The following is a 20,505-nucleotide window of genomic DNA, read 5'->3' as shown; positions in this document are numbered from 1 at the left end:
AGAGAGACAAAGAGGCAGAGATAGTGCTGGGAGATCAACACAGGAGCCAAAGAGAGTGGCGCAGTAGCAGCCAGGGCTCATGCAGGGCCACGTAGAGGCAGCTAGGAGTTGCGCAATGCTTCAGAGAGGCTAGCGTTGCTGACAGAAAGGGCCAGAAGGCTGATGCAGGGCCTCTTGAGGCTGACGCAGGCCTATTCAGGGTGATGCAGGGCTAGCTGTTAAGTTATGGTATGTTCTATGCTTATAACAGTTTACTTCTTTTTTTTATTATATTCCACCGATTAGCAATCACATGTACATAAAGTAAAGTGCAGATAGAACATTAAACGATCGACAGAAAACAAGCCAAGACAAGAGACACAAGATGTGGCGGCTAGCCAGGGACAAACCCCACAATGTGTGGGGAAACCCTTTGATCAAATCTTATTTTATCTTCAATAATTCAGCAGAGAGAAATAGTACAATAAATCTGATTCATATCAGCAGTAGCAAACCCTAGATCAGTAGCATCAGCATTTGCGGCTTCATTATCAAACTAGGGCAGATCATATCTCACAAACCGACAGTCGGATTGACTTCATTCCACCACCAAAAGTTTCGGCTTCCAGAGGAGGTTCAGATGAATCTACAGCGCAGTTCAGATGAGGAGATCTTCTAGGCCACGCAAGTCAATCTTTGCTTCTGCAGTTGCAGCTTCAGTTTCAGCAGTTTCCGGCTTCAAACTAGGGCAGTCGATATCTTGCAAACCGTTCGTCGGATTGACTTCATTCCACCACCAAAAATTGCGGCTTTCAAAGGAGGTTCAGATGAACCTATAGCGCAGTTCCAAAGAGGAGATCTTCTAGGCCACACAAGTCAATCTTTACTTCTGCAGTTGCAGCTTCAGATTCAACAGCTTCCGGCTTCACGTGTGAGAGAGAGAGACCCATTTCAGCGCAGTAGAGAAGAGACTCATATCTGCGCAGTAGAGAGAGAGAGATGTGATGAGATGAGTGAGTCCAAATGAGGAAAAGTCCTCTTATATTTATACACAACGTTGGTGGGTGAATAGATGCGACTGTTGGGCTTCTGAGCCTACATGAGTTGTAGGTCGGCTTGATAATAATTCCATAATCAAAATAAATTCATATCTCCATGAATACTTATCGGAATTGGATGATCTTTATATCAATCCTACACCTCTCGACGAATAAGATGACGCACATGAAGTTTTGCCCTGGTTGCCAATTTTAACACTCCCTCTCAACCATGGAGAACTTCATCTGCAATCTGTCTATCGGTCGTTACTATTCATCCATCAAATGCACTGCCTTGTACAGCCTGACCCTTGCCCTGCTCTGCTCTATTTTGCCTGTTCTGCTTAGTCTTGTTCTGCCCTGCACTGATCTGTACTGTTTTGTTCTGTTCTGCTCTGCTCTTGCATTGTTTTGTTCTACTCTGCTTTTGTCCGAATTATGAAGAAGAAGAAATGATCGAGGATGTATCATACTGACTCAAAGTCAGTCTCAGAGTATGTACCACTAGTCCCAGACCAGTCTCAACCAACCCAAAGTCAGCGTCATAGTGAGTACAACTCCAATGGTCCCAGACCAATATCATCCTCCACTGACTCAAAGTCAGTCTCAGAGTATGTACCACTGATCCCAGACCAGTCTCAACCGACTCGAAGTCAGCGTCATAGTATGGTACAACTCCTACTACTGGTCCCAGACCAGTATCATTGATCCCAGATCAATGGAGGTCATCCTAGCGTAGGGAGTACGGTAGTTACAACGATGCGTCCATCGGTACTACTATGGTCCCTAACTTCAATTCCCTGCTCATTGATCAGATGAGAGGTACTTCCCATGAGTCCCAGACTGCATGGGTAGGATGCCTCGACAGGAGAACTAATCAATACTGTCCTCACAGGAGAACACATCAATCCTGCTACAATTGCCATGGAGAACACATCAATCCAGGCCGCCATGGAGAACACATCAATCCAGGCCTCACAGGAGAACACATCAATCCTGCTACAATCGCCATGGAGAACACATCAATCCAGGCCTCACAGGAGAACACATCAATCCTGCTACAATCGCCATGGAGAACACATCAATCCAGGCCTCACAGGAGAACTAATCATCCTGCTACACAGGAGAGCGAATCATCCTGTTCCACAAGAGAGCGAATCATCTTGTCCCACAAGAGAGCGAATCATCTTGTTCCAGCGTGCACCACCAGGGGAGGGTGAGTCACCCTGTGGTCGTATGTTGCTCCAGTAATAACCGCAAGCCCTTAGAGCTCCCAGAGCTCAATGTATGCAACGTGCAGGACCCTTGTACAAGGGTTTCTTACCGACTCCAAGTCGTTTGGGAAAATCACAGATTAGATCTTTCCTCGGGGCTTTGACAAGGTGTATCAACCTGTACATCATCTTAATGCGATGGGGCCTCCTTGCTCATCAACTTACCATATCCAAGATGATGTCTATCTGCTGGAGCAATTGACGAATACGGGATTCCTCAATAATCGAATCCCACCTCTGGTTGTTATAGAGAATCACAGTGGTATCCAATGTAAATCCAAACAGCTCACTGAAGAGCTTTCGCAACCAGACTTCCTCACACGAGGTTATGCTAGCAACAATATATCCTGCTTCGGCGGTGCTCAAAGCCATTGACTTCTGCTTCCTGCTCATCCAGGATATCGAAGCAGATCCCAAGGTGAAACAGTACCCGGAAGTGCTCTTACGGTCCACCACACTGCCTGCCCAATCAACATCAGTATATCCAAGTAGTCTCACATCTCCGGCAGTGTATCTTAATCCATGAGAGATTGTGTCCTGAAGACATTTCAGAAGATTCTTGGCATCAATCCAGTGAGGCTCAACCAAATATGAGCTCACAATGCTAACTGCAAAACATATGTTCGGACGGAGGTTCACCAAGAACATCAATGTGAATGAGTTTTTGAAACTCAGAGGCATTTCCCAAGTCTGGTCCGACATCACTACCATATAACTTCTAAAAGTTAAGATCCTCGAGGTAGTCACAGGCTTGCAGTCCATCATACCGAATCTTTCCAATATATTTACCACATATTTTCCTTGAGATAGGAAAATTTCCCTTGGCTTCTGCCACACTTCAAATCCTAGGAAGTAGTGCATCAGTCCTAGGTCCTTCATTTCAAATTCAGAAGCCAGCTCCCTCTTACATTTGTGAATGAGAGGGTCTGCACCTGTTAGAAAGAGGTCATCCACATACAACACCAATATGAGAGGCTTGTCATCTTCAACCTTAAAGTAAAGGTTAGAATCGACTTCACTCCTAATGAATCCCAGCTTCATCAAGTAGCTATCGATCCTCTCATACCATGCTCGGGGTGCTTGCTTCAGCCCATAGAGAGCCTTCTTCAACGTGCATACATGAGATTTTCGATCATAAATCTCAAATCCTTCGGGTTGCTCCACATAGATCTCTTCTTTGATCGAGCCGTGCAAGAACGCAGTCTTGACATCAATCTGATGTAGGTTCCATCCTTGTGAAGCCACAAGGGCTATGATCAAGCGAATGGTCCAAATATCATAGTCTATACCTTCCTTCTGGGATAAACCACGAGCAACAAAATGAACCTTATACTTTTCCATACTTCCATTTGCTGCATGCTTTATCTTGTAAAGCCATTTTGAAGTAACAATTGTCTTGTCCAGGGTCTGGGAACTACTTCCCAGACATCATTTTCCATAATAGACTCATATTCTATGGTCATAGCATCCTTCCATAGTTAATGCCTGACGACATCTGAGAATGATGAAGGCTCATTTTGTATGATCGTGCTCATGATGGTCAGGTATCCCTGATACTTGTTAAGTTTCTTACTTTGATGGAAGGTTCTTCAGGGTGCAGCATGTCCTTCAGCATCATCAAGTATCCCCTAAGCCATGAAGGCCTCTTCCTAGAAGAGGAAGGCTCATGTGGATGAGGATCAATCGGATCCATGGGTTCTTCTACACCAGGCATTGTTTCATCATCCTTTTCTTTCGGTTCCCTGGTGTAGGCTTCTTGAGAGCTCCTCAAAGTCGGAAGATTGTTCACCTTGCTGAGAGCCATATCTTCGTCAAAGGTGACATCATGACTAATTATGACTTCCCTTTGACCGGCTACATAGATTCTATAGCCTTTAGTATTTTCACCATAGCCCACGAAAATTCCCTTCTTTCCAGATGCTCCCAATTTATTTCGTTTCTCTTTCGGCACATGAAAGTATACAGAGCTTCCAAAAATTTTAAAATGAAAAACATCAGGTTTCTTACCGGTGAATTTTTCTTCAGGAGTCTAGGAACCCAATGTTTGATGAGGGCATCAATTTTGTACATATACGACGGTGATTGTAGTTTCAGCCCATAGAAACTTTGGAAATCTTTGATCATGTAGCATGGCCCGGACAACTTCCATCATCGTGCAGTTCTTCCTTCCGACCACACCATTCTGCTCAGGAGTATGTGGTGTAGTAGTCTCCCTCTTAATGCTAACCTCAGGTATGCCTGAGTGAACCAATTGTAATATATCAGAGGTCTTGCTTTGGCTTGAGGGGAATGGTCCCCTTTTGAGCTTTCCTTCAGCACATCCTGGACATACACCTTCATTCTCTATTCAGAATTCGGGCATCCCTATCACCATTTGTCTTACACCGAGTATAGCTTTATAATGAAGGGGGGAAACCTCTAATGCCAAAGTTCGGACTGAAGAGAGGTGTCATAAGACATGACACCTAGCAGACTTCCATCGACCTAATATAATGAATCACTAAACCCAAGAGTAAAGGCATCTTTAACATTATTTTTCCATATACATACCTTGCCATCGCTGAAGGTTACCTTGTAGCCTTTATCTTCCGTTCCCGAGATGGACACCAGGTTCTTTTTGAGGTCAGGTGCATTTAATACATCCTAGAATTTCTAGCCTTCTTGAATGCTTGTCCTCTTCCTTGATTCCCAGCTCTCCTCTTACCTTTGCTGTTGAATTTGTCATTCCTTTGATTGCCATCAGAGGGATTTCGAGTTGCACCACTGCATACTGTACCATGCTTCTCTAATCATGATTATCATCATGCTGCCCATGTCCATGATTTTATCCATCATAATGCTGCTCAAACTAGTGTGCATCATCATCATGCTATCCTATATGTCAATGATCTCATGTTGCCCTTTATGTCCATGATCTCTTTCATCATGATGCTCATGATCTCATACATAGTGACTTGCTTTATCGCAAATGTAACATCGTCATTTTCTTCTAGCCTTAGGTCCAGCCTTTCCTTTTGATTTAGTCTCGGAATTATTTCTTTTCTTTGCATGAGAAGAAAAGGCAGCAGGAGGACCTTTAGGCATGGGCATTTCTTGCACTTCTTCCCTTGTTTCTTCTTGAATGCATCTAGTCATTAATTCCTCGAAACCAGGAATTACATTATAGTTCAAAAGAGTAGTCCTGAACACATACCATTCAAATGGCAATCCTCCAAGAGTTGTGAGTGCCATTTCTCTGTCAGTAATAGTTTCCCCAATAGATAGGAGATCGTTCTTGATGTTGGTGATTCTTAAGAAGTATGCTTGCATACTTTCATCTTTACCCTTCTTGATTTCCCTCAGCTTATTTCTAAGAAACAAAACTTGATTTGCATCATTAACTTTAAATAAACTCACCAGTCTGTCGTAGATTTCCTTGGAGGTGTCTAGATCAGAGATGTAGGCCACCAAGCGCTTGTCGATAGAGTCCCGGATGATCTTCTTTGTTTTGACTTCTCCATTTTTCCATTTGATCCAGGCAGTAGCAGATGCATTTGATGAAGGTTCAACAATATTGCCTCTTACATGGTCCAGCACTCCTTGATCTTCAAGGGTTAGATCGATAGACATCTTCTATCCGTGATAGTCAGCTTTCTCACGGAACTTGTCTTCGGCAGGAAAGAGTGTTGAGGACCCCATAGTTCTTTTAGGATAGCCTTGCCAATCTTCTCTTCAATGATTGCTCTTGCTCTTGCTCGGGCTTTGTCTTCACCTCAGCTCTGATACCATGTTAAGTTATGGTATGTTCTATGCTTATAACAGTTTACTTCTTTTTCTTATTATATTCCACCGATTAGCAATCACATGTACATAAAGTAAAGTGCAAATAGAACATTAAACGATCGACAGAAAACAAGCCAAGACAAGAGACACAAGATGTGGCGGCTAGCCAGGGACAAACCCCACAATGTGTGGGGAAACCCTTTGATCAAATCTTCTTTTATCTTCAATAATTCAGCAGAGAGAAATAGTACAATAAATCTGATTCATATCAGCAGTAGCAAACCCTAGATCAGTAGCATCAACATTTGCGGCTTCATTATCAAACTAGGGCAGATCATATCTTACAAACCGACAGTCGGATTGACTTCATTCCACCACCAAAAGTTTCGGCTTCCAGAGGAGGTTCAGATGAACCTACAGCGTAGTTCAGATGAGGAGATCTTCTAGGCCACGCAAGTCAATCTTTGCTTCTGCAGTTGCAGCTTCAGTTTCAGCAGTTTCCGGCTTCAAACTAGGGCAGTCGATATCTTGCAAACCGTTCGTCGGATTGACTTCATTCCACCACCAAAAGTTGCGGCTTTCAAAGGAGGTTCAGATGAACCTAGAGCGCAGTTCCAAAGAGGAGATCTTCTAGGCCACGCAAGTCAATCTTTACTTCTGCAGTTGCAGCTTCAGATTCAACAGCTTCTGGCTTCACATGTGTGAGAGAGAGAGTCCCATTTCACGCAGTAGAGAAGAGACTCATATCTGTGCAGTAGAGAGAGAGAGATGTGATGAGATGAGTGAGTCCAAATGAGGAAAAGTCCTCTTATATTTATACACAACGTTGGTGGGTGAATAGATGCGATTGTTGGGCTTCTGAGCCTACATGAGTTGTAGGTCGGCTTGATAATAATTCCATAATCAAAATAAATTCATATCTCCATGAATACTTATCGGAATTGGATGATCTTTATATCAATCCTACACCTCTCGACGAGAGGAATCTAATAAAAATATTATTAGCCATGAATAAGATGACCCACATGAAGTTTTGCCCTGGTTGCCAATTTTAACACTAGCGCAGGGTAGAGAGAGGTTGACGCAGTCCAGAATGGCAGATGCTGGGGTTACTAGGGCAGATTGGAGCTGAAGAGCTGCCGAAAGGTTTATCCGGGGTTTTAGATGGGACATGTCTCAGATTGAGAGGTACTACTGCCAAGGAAATTCTCTGTTGGGTAAGCCGGATTTGGCACCCAGATTGTACTCTGAAATTGCTTAATAAGAAAACCCTCAGATAGCTGCACCAGTTTTCCCGCATTGAGTTTTTCCGTGGACATTGGTCCAAAAATAACAGTGTCATTTTGTGTGCTTGTTTCTGTTTCCTTCAGTTGATGATCTGTAATATGTTGAGCATGCACTAATGTTTATTTTCAGTATTTACATTTTAAATAACTTGTTAAGTAACAAAAACAAGTAGGTAGGAATAAATCAGTAAAGTGCATGGAGGGTTTCTAACTGGTAGACTTGGAAACTTCAACATGGTATCAAAGCGTGGTTGCATATCATAGGAGAACTGAGGACATCAACCGAGCAGAGTAAACAACTGTCCCGAGTGACAGAAGAAAACAACTGTCCCGAGTGAGAGAAGTTGTTTCTAGTAGAGCAGCAACAAGGGAAGGGTGAGGCAGTGCTTGCGTCATCAAGGTTGAGCCAGGAAGAGGCAGCGCAGAGGCTAAGGGCGGCAAAGGGAGACTCACGCAGAGCCATGTAGAAGCTAGGAGGGTTGACGTAGTTGGCTGAGGAGGGTCGAGTTGCTGGTGCCGGGATTACGTAGGGCCTAAGAGCTCTCACCTTCAGGTTGCTGGGGTTTAGGAGGCTGTGGGAAAGTTGCAGAGTGGAGCTGGTGAGGTATTGTAGTCAGAACAATACCTGACAGGGCAAGGCCAAGAGGAGGGAGTTGCTACTGAGGGTTTCTAGCCGAGAAATCCGGATCAGTGGTGCGGTTGCACAGACGATTAGAGTAGGGGGCATCTCGACATCGACAGAAGGATTTCTAGGAGGGAAATCGAGACTCAGAGGGAGTCACATCGAGAACTTCCAGGAGGGAAGTAGAAGAGCATCATGGCACTACATGGAGTAAGAGACTAGGACAGGCTGGACAGAGCGTCAAACTTCGCAGTCTGGAAGGCCAGAATCTTATCCGTACTTGACAGAAATTGTGTCAAGCACTTCGCCTTGAAGATGATAGCTATCCCAGTCGACCCAACTGAGAACGACAAGTACGAGGAAGCAATGGCGAGGGCCAAGAGCATCATCCTTGACGGGGTCAAGGACCATGTAGTACCACACATTGCCGAGAAGGAAATGGCAAATGAGATGTGGGAGGCCCTAGAGAAATTGTACTAGCATACCTCTGTGCAGAGAAGAATGTTACTAAAAAATCAATTGAGGTCATATCAGATGAGGAAGGGAGAACTGATTGACACCTTCCTTGGAGGATTGAATGAGATTCGAGATCAGTTCACTGCCATAGAAGCCATGGCGGATCAGGAATTGATGGTGAGGACAACCCTGAATGCAGTCTCAAAAGACTAGGAGGTATTTGTCTAGAGTATACTGGGCAGAGGGACACTTCCACCTTGGGATGAGATGTGGGTAGCTCTTTGCCAAGAAGAGATTAGACGGCAGTCAAAGGCGGGAAGCAATAGTAAGGGGATCAGAGTCAAAAAGGAAGAGGAGGAAGATGTTGCCCTAGCATATGAAGGAAAGCAAGAAAAAGGAAAGAAGAAGGATCTCTCCAAGATCAAGTGCTTCCACTGTGGGGAGCTTGGTTATTATGTGACCCAGTGTCCGAGGAAGAAGAGTAAGGGAGAGTCTTCTGAGACTAAGGCAGCGCCAATAAGGGCAGAGAAGGAACTGGAGACAGACGATGATTTTGCTATGAGTGCACACGCACCACCTGAGTGGAAGTGGGGAGACATTGAGCTGTAGTCAGGCGGACTACAGGCGATGAGGAGCAGGATCCTTGAGGTACCCAGCCTCTTGGATTAGACCTTGTTACGGGAGCCTCGAAGAAGAGTAGTAGGACTGGCTAATGTGGGTAGAGACAGATGTAGATGGAGCGGCAAAGAGAGCTACAGTGCAGTATTCCCAGGACAGCGCGAGGCTAGCAGGCTGCAGTAGTGCAAGAGGCATGGGAGTGTTGCACCAGTGCAGGATGGCACAGAGAGGGGTGCAATGGTGCGAGATGCAGGGAGTTGTTACAGCAGCGCAGAGGTCAGAGAGGGAGCACTTGTCAGCGACATAGGGAGCTTCAACATCAGTGAGTGTCTCTAGCCCAACAGAGATGTCAGAGTTGGGAGATCAGTTACTTACTTCTCAGTAACTGAGTTGCAGTGCAACAGTGGGCAGCACGATGCAGCATGATGAGAGGAGTTGCAGTGCGGATGCAGTGTTGGGAGAAAGGACCAGCAGCAGCACGGATGTAGAGGGAGCTGTCGTACAGATGCAATAGTGGCAGTGGCAGAACCATGGGCAGCAGTACAGGATACAACAGTGCAGAGGATGGTGGGCAGCAGGCCTAGCATTAGCACAGGGACCAACGCCAGATGATCATAGTAATACTTAGTGAGGGGTATTGCTAGAGCACAATCCTCACTAAGAGGGAGTGTTGATTTGTGGTAGCATCGGATGTGCTCTAGCCACGAAATTTGGTGGAGAGGTTGGGGCACATGAGATCTCCAATACCCAGAAAGGGTTTGGGCAGATTCTAAACAGTTTAGGAGATATTAAAATAATTAATATTTTTAATGAAGTCCCTAAGTCTAAACTTAGGGAAATTAAAATATTAATGTGGATTAATATAAAACTGTGTTAGAATTGTCCAAAAGAAATGGATCAAGCCAGATCTAATCTTAGCTGTTGATTAGGGACTTAATCTCGGCCGTTGATATGTAATTGTGTTAGAATGGTCCAAAAGAAATGGATTAAGCCAGATCTAATCTCAGCCGTTGATTAGGGACTTAATCTCGGCCGTTGATATGTCAACGAGAAAAGTATAAGAGGAGGCTTGAGGGTCACTCGGGGAACACACCAGATGATCAGTAATTCTATTCTCTAAAGCAGGGTTTGCTAAGAGAGATAGAATCAGTGATTGGAGTTGCAGTTGAGGGGCATTGAGTATAGAGAGACAGAGAGGTAGAGATAGTGTCGGGAGATCAACACAGGAGCCAGAGAGAGTAACGCAATAGTAGCCAGGGCTCACGCAGGGCCACGCAAAGGCAGCTAGGAGCCACACAATGCTTCAGAGAGGCCAGCGTTGTTGATGCAGAGGGCTAGAAGGCTGACACAAGCCCATTCAGGGTGACAGAGGGCCAATGCAGGGCAGAGAGAGGTTGATGCAGTGCAGAAAGGCAGATGCTGGGGTTACTGAGGGAGATTGGAGCTGAGGAGCTGCCAGAAGGTTTATCCGGGGTTTCAATTGGGACATTTGTCTCAGACTGAGAGGTACTACTACCAAGGAAATTCTTTGTTGGGTAAGCCGGATTTGGCACCCAGATTGTATTATGAAATTGCTTAATAAGAAAACCCTCAGATAGTTGCATCGGTTTTCCCGCATTAGGTTTTTCCGGGGACATTGGTCCAAAAATAACGGTGTCATTTTGTGTGCGTGTTTTTGTTTCCTTCAATTGATGATCTGTAATATGTTGAGCATGCACTAGTGTTTATTTTCACTATTTACATTGTAAATAACTTGTTAAGTAACATAACAAGTAGGTAGGTATAAATCAGTAAAGAGCATGGAGGCTTTCTAACTGGTAGACTTAAAAAGTTCAACAATAACCATAATGAGTACTTATAGGAACATACGCCAAGTGCACCATAGGTAGAAGAGTGTGAAGGTATTAACTCATCAACAAATAGGAATAAAAATATTGGCGAACATTGCTAGACAAGGCCCATATCATAAATAGATTATGTGTTTGATTACTAAGCAAACTAATGCAAAGGCATGCCAGGTATATGATTCTGGAATTGAGATGAGGACTTTGATTTTCCGCCCAACTGTAGATGTGTTGTAGCCAAAGTCACTTGTAGCTGTCAATCCCGAACCAAAATCCAAAGGGTGAGCAAGGGGTCTTACTCAAACCAATGTAGCTAGCAGCCAGAGTCACTTGTAGCTGTCGCTACCGAGCCAGATTCCAGAGGGTGAGCAAGGGGGCTTACTCAAACCAACGTAGCCAGCTAGAGCAAGCGCTTCAAGGGCCTGGTACACCAACACTTTTGTGGCACTATCCCGGAACTATGATACTACTACTTTTCTATAGGTGTACCCCGTCTCCCTTTCTCTGCTCAAATTTGTTGTTTCTATTGGTGTACCCTGTCTCCCTTTCTCTGCTCAAATTTGTTGTTTTTACTTCCCTCTTTTCCTTCTCACTTGCCTTGATCTATGTTTTCCCCTATTATTCGTGTAGCTCTTTGAATCCCACTGTAGTATTTCCACGAAATTCTAATCTTCTGTTTTGAACAATCTTAAAACAAATTTCCTTTTCTTACAAACACAAAATTCTCTACTCAATTTGCAGCGGAATTAGGAACAAAATTAAAACACAGTCACATAATTCAAGACGCAATGTTTTTTACTAGGGAACCCAACTAGGAAAAACCATCTGCTTGATTAGATTTTATTGATAGCAAAAATTGAGCAATTAATCTCTTACAAAATAGAACTGTTTCAATTTGAAAGACACACTTGTTTTTCTTGCTTGATCTAAGCTTGAAAGTTGAAACCCTTGCAAGACTGCTGATCTCTGCGACCCTCTACCAAGAAAGACACACTTGTTTTTCTTGCTTGATCTAATCTTGAAAGTTGAAACCCTTGCAAGATTGCTGATCTCTTCGGCCCTCTACCAACTTGTGCACACTCTTCCTCTCACAAGCTCTATGCACAAACTTGTGGTTCCTATTGCTTGGTCTCACCAACTTGTGCTCACCAAAACAATGATTAAACTTGTGCCTTCATTCCTCCTTTTAAAGGTAATTCGAATGGTTAAAATTAGTGAGTTTTCTAATTAAGGAATTGAACTGGAGCTTTTTTAGTTAACAAAACTCAACAAAACTGGTTAACTGGATCCTCCTAAAATTTAGGAGGCTAACTCCCCACTTAAGCTTTCAGTTCCCAATTTAACTGACTAAAAGATCAAAACTCGACCTTCAACTTCAACACATCAGTTTTACTGCCTCATGCAATCCTAATTTTTAGGGAAACTCCTAAATTTTAGGAACTCGAGCATGCACTGTTGATTTTTGGTACCATCAGATGTGCTCTAAGTCTCAAATTTGGCGGGGAGGTTTGGGCACATGTATTTCAAAGAACCCAGAAAGTGTTTTGGGAAATTCCACCAAGAAATAGTTTTATTGAAATAATTAATCATTTTCAATAGGAACCTAATTCTAAACTTACGAAAATAAAATAATTAATGGGTATTAATCTCACTGTGGGTGTAGAAGTGGTGTAACTTTTAGAAGAAGACGAGGATCAAGCAGAAATGATCTTAGCCATTGATTAGTTTTTAATCTGGGCCGTTGAATGTCAATGAGGAGATTATCTAGGGAAGCTTAAGGGTCACTTGGAAGGCACACAAAGTGAGTTTAGAAGTTTGATTCTCGGAAGCAGAGTAGTTGCCAAGAGAATTTCGATAGTGAGCTTTTACAGTGAGGGGCAGGGATAGTTTGGTTGGAGAATCTTCTCTTGAGACAAAGATACGCAACAGAGAGGCAAAGAGACACCAGAAGGAGGCATCACAGTACTTACGAGGGGTTGACGCTGAGCCAGAAGGGCTCACGTAGAGGCAGTGCAATCCTCCAAGCAGAAGTTTGAAAATTTGCTGGGGTTTAACATTCTGAGTCGGGAGGGTCGATGTTAGAGCTCCAAGGGAGCAAATTGTTGAAATTTGGTACCGGAGGACAGGTGGTTCCCTTAGGCTTTGATCTTTGGCCTAGGGAAAAGTGTCCAAAAGAATTTAATTTTTCTCCTAAAGTGACTTTATAATTTTATAAAGTTAAATCTAATTTAAAAGTGACTTTAAGTGATAAAGTTATTAAGTCTAATTTTAAAGTGACTTTTATAAAGTCAATGAAAAATTAGAAAGGAAAAGTGACTTTGGAAATAAATGACTAAGTGGGTCTTTATTAAAGTGGGGTGAATTAAAAAATAGAAAGTGAGATTTAAATGAGCATTTAATCTCAACCATTGATCTAAATCTATTTCAGCCATTGGATTTAGAGATCACCCAAAAGTCACTTGGATCACCCAAAAGTCACTTGGAGTTATATTAAAGGAGGAAAAGGAGGAAAAGGTCATTCATTCTTTCATGAGCAGATTGGGAGAAGGAGAGCAAGAGAGCAAGAGAGATTTCTGAGCAGGAAGGAGAAGGAGACAGCAGCTTGGCACACATTCCAAGGCAGCAGTTGAGTAGATTTGTACAGCTGATTCAGCGCATAGTGAAAGGCAGATTTTTGCACAAAAATCGAGGAGCAGTTTGCTGATTTTTCTGCACACAAAACGGAGGTCGTACAACATTTATTGCTGTCCTGTTTGCTGTAATTTCCAGATTGCTGTGAGGCACGGGAAAGGAGATAAGTTGTAAATTTGCTTGCTGATTTTTTTGCTGAATAATTCTCACTGTAAAAAGACAATTTTCAGAAATAAAGAAGAGCTCTCAAACTGGTTTTCCCCAAGAGTTGTAGGGGGTTTTTCCAGGGTCAAGTTGACCAAAAATATCAGTGTTTTAATGTGTTTTAATGGCTGTTTTTAATTGCTGATTTTTAATTCTGCAATTTCCAGCATTCTGAAAAATTTCCAGAATTTGTGTTTTCAGCAATATTTATTTTTTTCAGTCTGTTAAATGTATGGTTATGGGAATGGGCATTTAACTACATGGGAGAAATAAGGAGAAACTGAAAACCGGGGTGGGAAAACAGAAATTTTTACACAAATCAATCCAACGTTGAGGTGACACAGGGCCTTTGAGGCTGACCCTAGGGCTCACACAAGGGCAACACAAAAGTAGTAGGGGAACTCGTAGTTCAGTTGTCGGATCAGCCGGGACTTGCCGGCTAGAGTGAGATAACCTCACAAATTTCTTTTGCCAATCAGATTTCTTTATATCTGGATTTCCGGGGGGCATCCAGAAGTTGTATTTAGAAAACTACTGCATAATAATAAAAACTCTCAGATTTGCTGCATCAATTTTCCCGCATTGGGTTTTTCCGGGGACATTTGTCCAAAAACAACTGTCGTTTGGGTTGTATCTTTCTCTATTGTTCAATTTCGTGTTTTGGCATATAATTTAATTGGTGTAGGCTGCAGTGCATGTATTTCGATGTTTGCCGTAAGAAATTGCAAATAACTTGTTCACGTAAATCTAACAAGTAGGAGAAATACCATCTTGTGCTGCAGTAGGAATTCCCGGGTTTAAAGAATTTTCACATGCACAAGAAGGAACTCGAGTTTGACTCCTTGAATTAAGGCACAAATCAAGAAATCAATTCCTCGCTACTATTTTCAACACTCCCTCTTACCGAGGAAGTGATTCTTGGAAGAACCTCGTCCACCTAGATCCGTCTCCAACACTACCATGTTCTCCACTGCTGCAACTTCTCCCTCTGAACTAGAAGACTTCCCTTCTTTCTTTTGCGGAACCTGCTTTAAAGACCAGTTCTTTCCCACCATGCTCTACGAATCCACTTCTTGAGTCATAAGTGCCATGTACCCTATGTACCTCTATGGGTGCTTCTTGATGCTTGAAGACCACACTCTCTTCTGATATCTCTTAATCAACTCTTTTGCTCACTTGGCTCGAACTTTCCCTATACTCGAAGTTTTTGATTGAGTGGCTGCCTCCACTTGCCCTGGGCTATGCTCCTCATCATCCAGCTAGTCAACCCAACTGGCAACTAGCTTAACCTAAAACTGAGATATTGGTTGACGCCCCATCTTGAGAGCTCTATCCTGCTCTCGCTCAACCGCCAACTTCTCTATTCTATGAACTCCCTGCCTTGCTGCTCAACATTGCACTTGTCTCTACTTGCAACTTGTAGAGATTCTTCACCCTCACACCTATCGACTTCTTACATCTAGAAGCTAAGTACTAGAGGTACGCCTTACCTTTGCTGAAGATGACATCACATCCCTTGTCCTCAAGGTTGGCTACCGAAACAAGATTTTGCCTCGATCTTGGAACATAAAGAATGTCTCTGAGACAAAGGGAATTACTTGACTCCCTCTGAAAGCTGACAATACCAACTCCTTTAGCTGCATACTGACCATCATCTCCTAGCTCAATTTGAACCTGCATGTCCTTCTCCTTCAGGTGGCTGAAACTGTTCCTATTCTTGGTCATGTGGAAGGAAGCTTCTAAATCAATATACCACATACTGCTATCTGCTGAGCTTGCCATGCAAGCATTCAATTGAGAAATCTTTCTCGAATTGGGCAAAAAGGTCATCTAACTCCGCTGATGCAGTAGCATGATCCTTCCCAACCCCCTTCTTCTTACGAACACACTTAGAAGCATAATATCCAACTTCATGGCAGATTTGATCTTAAAGTAGCATGATCCTTCCCAACCCCCTTCTTCTTACGAACACACTTAGAAGCATAATATCCAACCTCATGGTAGATTTGATCTTACTTAGATCCTTCTTCTTTCCCTTCTCATTGGACCCAACCTCTCCTTGGCCCTTCTTGCCCTTAACCTTGCTACCCTTGTGTGCTAGGGAACAACACTCCTCATCCTCTATCATAACTGATCTCCCTTCTATGGTTACTCTTTGGATCTTTTCATGTATGTAGGCAATCCAAAACCTTTCCCACTTTCGGAAGTTCTCTCTCCCACTAGCAACATCCTGGAACCCTTTCCATGACTTGTGAAGTCCAAGTAAGGCAAAAGTCACAAGATCATGATCAGGTACAACCTCACCCACCCACCTAGTTCATCTCATACCTGAGTGAACCTTGACAAATATGGGACAATGGGTTCATCCTTGCTCATCTGCATACTCCTCAACTTCTCCTTAAGAGCAAGCTTCCTTGTATCACTAGTACTCTGATACAACTTCAAGATTGTATCATACATCTCATATGCTGAGTTCTTCTCATGGATATGAGGCACTATATGTTCTTTGACCCCTTCTAGAATGATCCTCTTTGCCTTGATATCATTTTTATTATGCTGGGCCAATTGCTGGGGGTCTTGAGGTGGTGCTATCACCTGCTTGATGTACTCTCCCACCCCATTATCTTCTAGTATTATCGTAATTCTCCCTTTTGAAGCTATTATGAAGTTCGATGCTCCCTCTAGACAGTGATCTGCGCTCAACCCTTGGTAAGCCATACCACTTCCCCTAAGAGCTCTCTAAAAAACTTGCCCACTAATAGTCTTGTAGTCCTTCACAAGAAGCTGTACTTAGGGCTCAAATAATTCTACCTCTCTTATGATTCTTGTAGTCCTTCAGAAGGACTGAACTTAGGGCTTCTTCTAGTAGCCCTCTAACAGTCTTCCAACCTGTACATGAGCTGCCCACTTCTGTCCAAACATGACCTCTACCAACCTAGCATCAACATGATACTTGAAAGGAGGAATATCATACCTGAAGGATCAACTTCTTTCTCAATTCTTCTGGACCTGTGCTTGTACAAGTGTCAACAACCTTTGGCCTTGGTTAGGGTTGTTGTAGCAACTGCTACAACCTCCTCTCGACCTTCTATTGCCTTCAACACTTGCGCTGAGCCTTCTTCTAGCACCCTTTCCACCTGCGTTGTGCCTGGGTTCTACTCGGCCCCTGTAGCAGCTTCTTTTGAGGCCTTATGACCCTCCCAAATCTCTGTTACAGGAGCTCGGTCTATCTCCAAGAGACACAAAGCTATTGTGGCCTGTTTTGAAGAGAATATGCCCACTAATCCTGCACAGAAAACCTTCCAAACTTCAACCTTGTCACACAACCACCACCTGCCCAATCTCGGCTGCCTTGAAACACAAGAAGAAACACTATCTCGACCTCCTTTCACTTCAGGCCAACACCTAAGGGACTCGACTGCCACAGACCTCCTTTTCCTTGTGTGATGCACTTGTGATGATCTTAAATCTGTTCCAAGAGCTCTGATACCATTTAGAATTTCCATGAAATTTTGATATGTTGTTATGAGCAATCTGAAAACAAATTTCCTTTTTTTGCAAACACAAAATTTCTCTACTCAATTTGCAGCGAAATTAGGAACAAAAATAAAATATAGTCACACAATTCAAGACACAATGTTTTTTACTAGGGAACCCAACTGGGAAAAATCATCTGCTTGATTAGAATTTTATTGTTAGCAAAAATTGAGAAATTAATCTTTTACAAAATACAATTGTTTCAATCTGAAAGACACACTTGTTTTTCTTGCTTGATTTAAGATTGAAAGTTGAAACCCTTGCAATACTGTTGATCTTTGCTGCCCTCTACCAACCTGTGCACAAGCTTCTCTTGCACACTCTTCCTCTCACAAGCTCTTCGCACAAACCTGTGGTTCCTATTGTTTGGTCTCACTAACTTGTGCTCACCAAAACAATGATTAAACTTGTGCCTTCGTTCCTCCTTTTAAAGGTAATTTGAATGGTTAAAATTAGTGAGTATTCTAATAAAGTAATTGAACTAGAGCTTTTTTAGTTAACAAAAGTCAACAAAACTAGTTAACGGATCCTCCTAAAATTTACGAGGCTAACTCCACTTAAGCTTTCAGTTCCCAATTTAACTCACTAGAAGATCAAAACTTGACCTTCAACTTCAACACATTAGTTTTAATGCCTCATGCACTCCTAATTTTTAGGGAAACTCCTAAATTTTAGGAACTCGAGCATTCACAATAAGGAACTCGAGTTTGACTCCTTGAATTAAGGCACAAATCAAGGAATCGATTTCTCGCTACTATTTTCAACACCCACCTCTCTGGTTTTTTGTCTTTTATTTTTTCTTCAGTCTAGCCTTGTAATCCCTTGGACCAATCAATGTTGCTCCACCTGTCCCTTTTTTTCTTGATTTTTTTCCTTGTTTGTTTGCTTGCTAGAGTCTTGTTGGACAATCACTAATGTGCCACTTGGTCCTTTATCCCTTGCCACCTGTCAGCCTCCATGGCTGCCACCAAACAAGTTGACATCCCAAGCAGTCTACCCCCTCCACCTCAGCTCTGGAATCTGTGTCTCCAACTCAACCCATTAAATTTACAATGTTTATAATAACTATAAGGGTAATCAGGGTTATTACAAAGCCCCTCCCCCTTGGGGGAACACAGTCCTTGGTGTTCAATACCCATATACAGTATAACGATAAATGCTTAAAGGACCAAACACAAATGATATGGAGCTTTATATATACAACTCTTTTCAACTTTTACAATACATTGTATATGCATAACGGCTTACCCAACCACTCAGTAAACATTTCTTGATTAATTCAGCCATCTCCTGTTGTTTTTCCATGATACTGGAGTCTAAGATAGAATCTTAAATTGCTGACGCTACCAATCCAAGTATCACAACAAGACTACTTTGCACAATGGAACAATATACAATAGTAAACCTACTAGTGCACAAAATATACACAATTTTTTACAAATTTATACAACAACCCAACTTTGTTATATTAATTAAACTGATTTAAGGCTCCCATACCAGGGATAATGGCCCTCATACATCCACTGATACAAGACAACAACAACTAGGGCTTGGCGTCATTCCTTTGAAAACCAATCTACCTTGAACAAAGTACATTGACTGTCTAGTTGATGTAGAGCTCCTCACAGTTGCCTTGGTCATACCCTGTACACATCTGCCCAGTCCTTCAGCTCCCGATCTGCAACAACATAAATCTGCCGCTATTAATGAACCAGCTCCATTAGGTCACTGAACTCGACTCCACCTGCTCTCTTGTTGATCGTTAGTCCTTCAACTCATCAACACGTTGAATCTCCTGTCGAATTGTTCAAAACTTCGTTTATGAAATACTCTCAACTGCCCGCTGCTGCTACTCAACAATTTAGGGACTTTCTTCCCACTAGTGCCTTCCTGTGCTACCCAATGAAGACACACTTAGGGCTAGAGGGATTCCCACGATCATTGTTGAATGTCCTTCTCCAACAATGAATTTAGGGCATGGAGGATTTCTCTTCTGCTGCAGATGTCCTTCTCCATAGGGCAAGTCTAGGACTACAAACTGCGTTTGGTTGATTAGACCTTTGAGCTCTTCTTCTACCACTTCTAACAATCCCTTAGTCTTTTAAGAAACTTGTTTCTTAGGCCTTGAAGCCATCCTCTACAACCCTCCACAAGTTGTTCTTTAGGTTGCTCCAACTTTGCCACTGCTAGTAGGCTTAAAGTCCTTCTTAGGTCATTGCACTTAGGGCCAACTTGGTCCACTTTCATGCTGCCCTCCAACAATCCATGAGCATCCAATACAAAACCAACCAAACTATCGAACTTGGACACTACATCCACTAGCAAATCAACATCAAAAAGAGACCATTTGCAACACATTGTTGTTGTCCTTTTACCTTGGGATCTATGCATCCATAGCTCTGGTTAGGGCACACCAACAACCCTAAATACTTGCTTCAATCACCATGTTTCCTTCTCCAACTAGGTTGCTCTTCCTTGTTGTCTAGGTTGCTCTTCCTTGTTGTCCTCCTAGGCATACCCATGCATTGTTGTTCCTAATGTCTGCGGCTAGTTGAGAGAGCCCTCACTAGGCCTCTCGACCTTCAACAACCCTTCTCTGCGGTCCAATACTACTCTAAAATATGCACAAAACAATCCCAACTTACCTCAGACATTTGCGGCTAGGCTCCTCCAAAGGATCTACACCAAACACTGTCTAAGAATCTGTCCTCTAAGCCTCCATGCTAGCTGCCTCAAACCTCAGACACTTGCGACTTTGTCTCTCGAAGGTTCCGCAACAAACATAAGAGAAAACTCCTCTAAACTCATGCTCCTTTCCTCCTTGTTTTGTTGCCTTATTCGCCTCCTATTTCAGACGCATCTTTGATGTTAGATGCTCCTTAGATGTTTTGAATAGGCTCCCATCTCACCTCTATTTATATCTTTCACTAGGGAAAAAACTAGCCCATCTAGGGCCTTCCTTAAGCTAAGTCAACCCTTCTTCTTGTGCCGCTTTTTCCCACACATTACTTCAAAAATTCATATCTCAACTTCTAGACCTCCGATTTGGATGATTCCCTCTTGCTTGCCTAAGGGTCTTCTATCATCTCAAATCATCACATGTCAAAATATCCTCATGGTTTTGGTCCCACGCCTTTGGGTAAAAAACCCCAAGCTTGGCTTCCAAGCCCATAAAGCACTTTTGTGGCGCTCCAACCTCTAAACCCCAAACCCTAGGGCTTGGAGTACCTCCCAAGCTACCAAATATCAACACTC

This window comes from Pinus tabuliformis, chromosome 2_2 (assembly GCF_031772625.1).
Source record: "Pinus tabuliformis cultivar Carrire ecotype Pingquan chromosome 2_2, CPIR1, whole genome shotgun sequence".
In the NCBI taxonomy this organism is placed as follows: Eukaryota; Viridiplantae; Streptophyta; class Pinopsida; order Pinales; family Pinaceae; genus Pinus; species Pinus tabuliformis.
Note: the sequence above shows the minus strand (reverse complement) of the source record.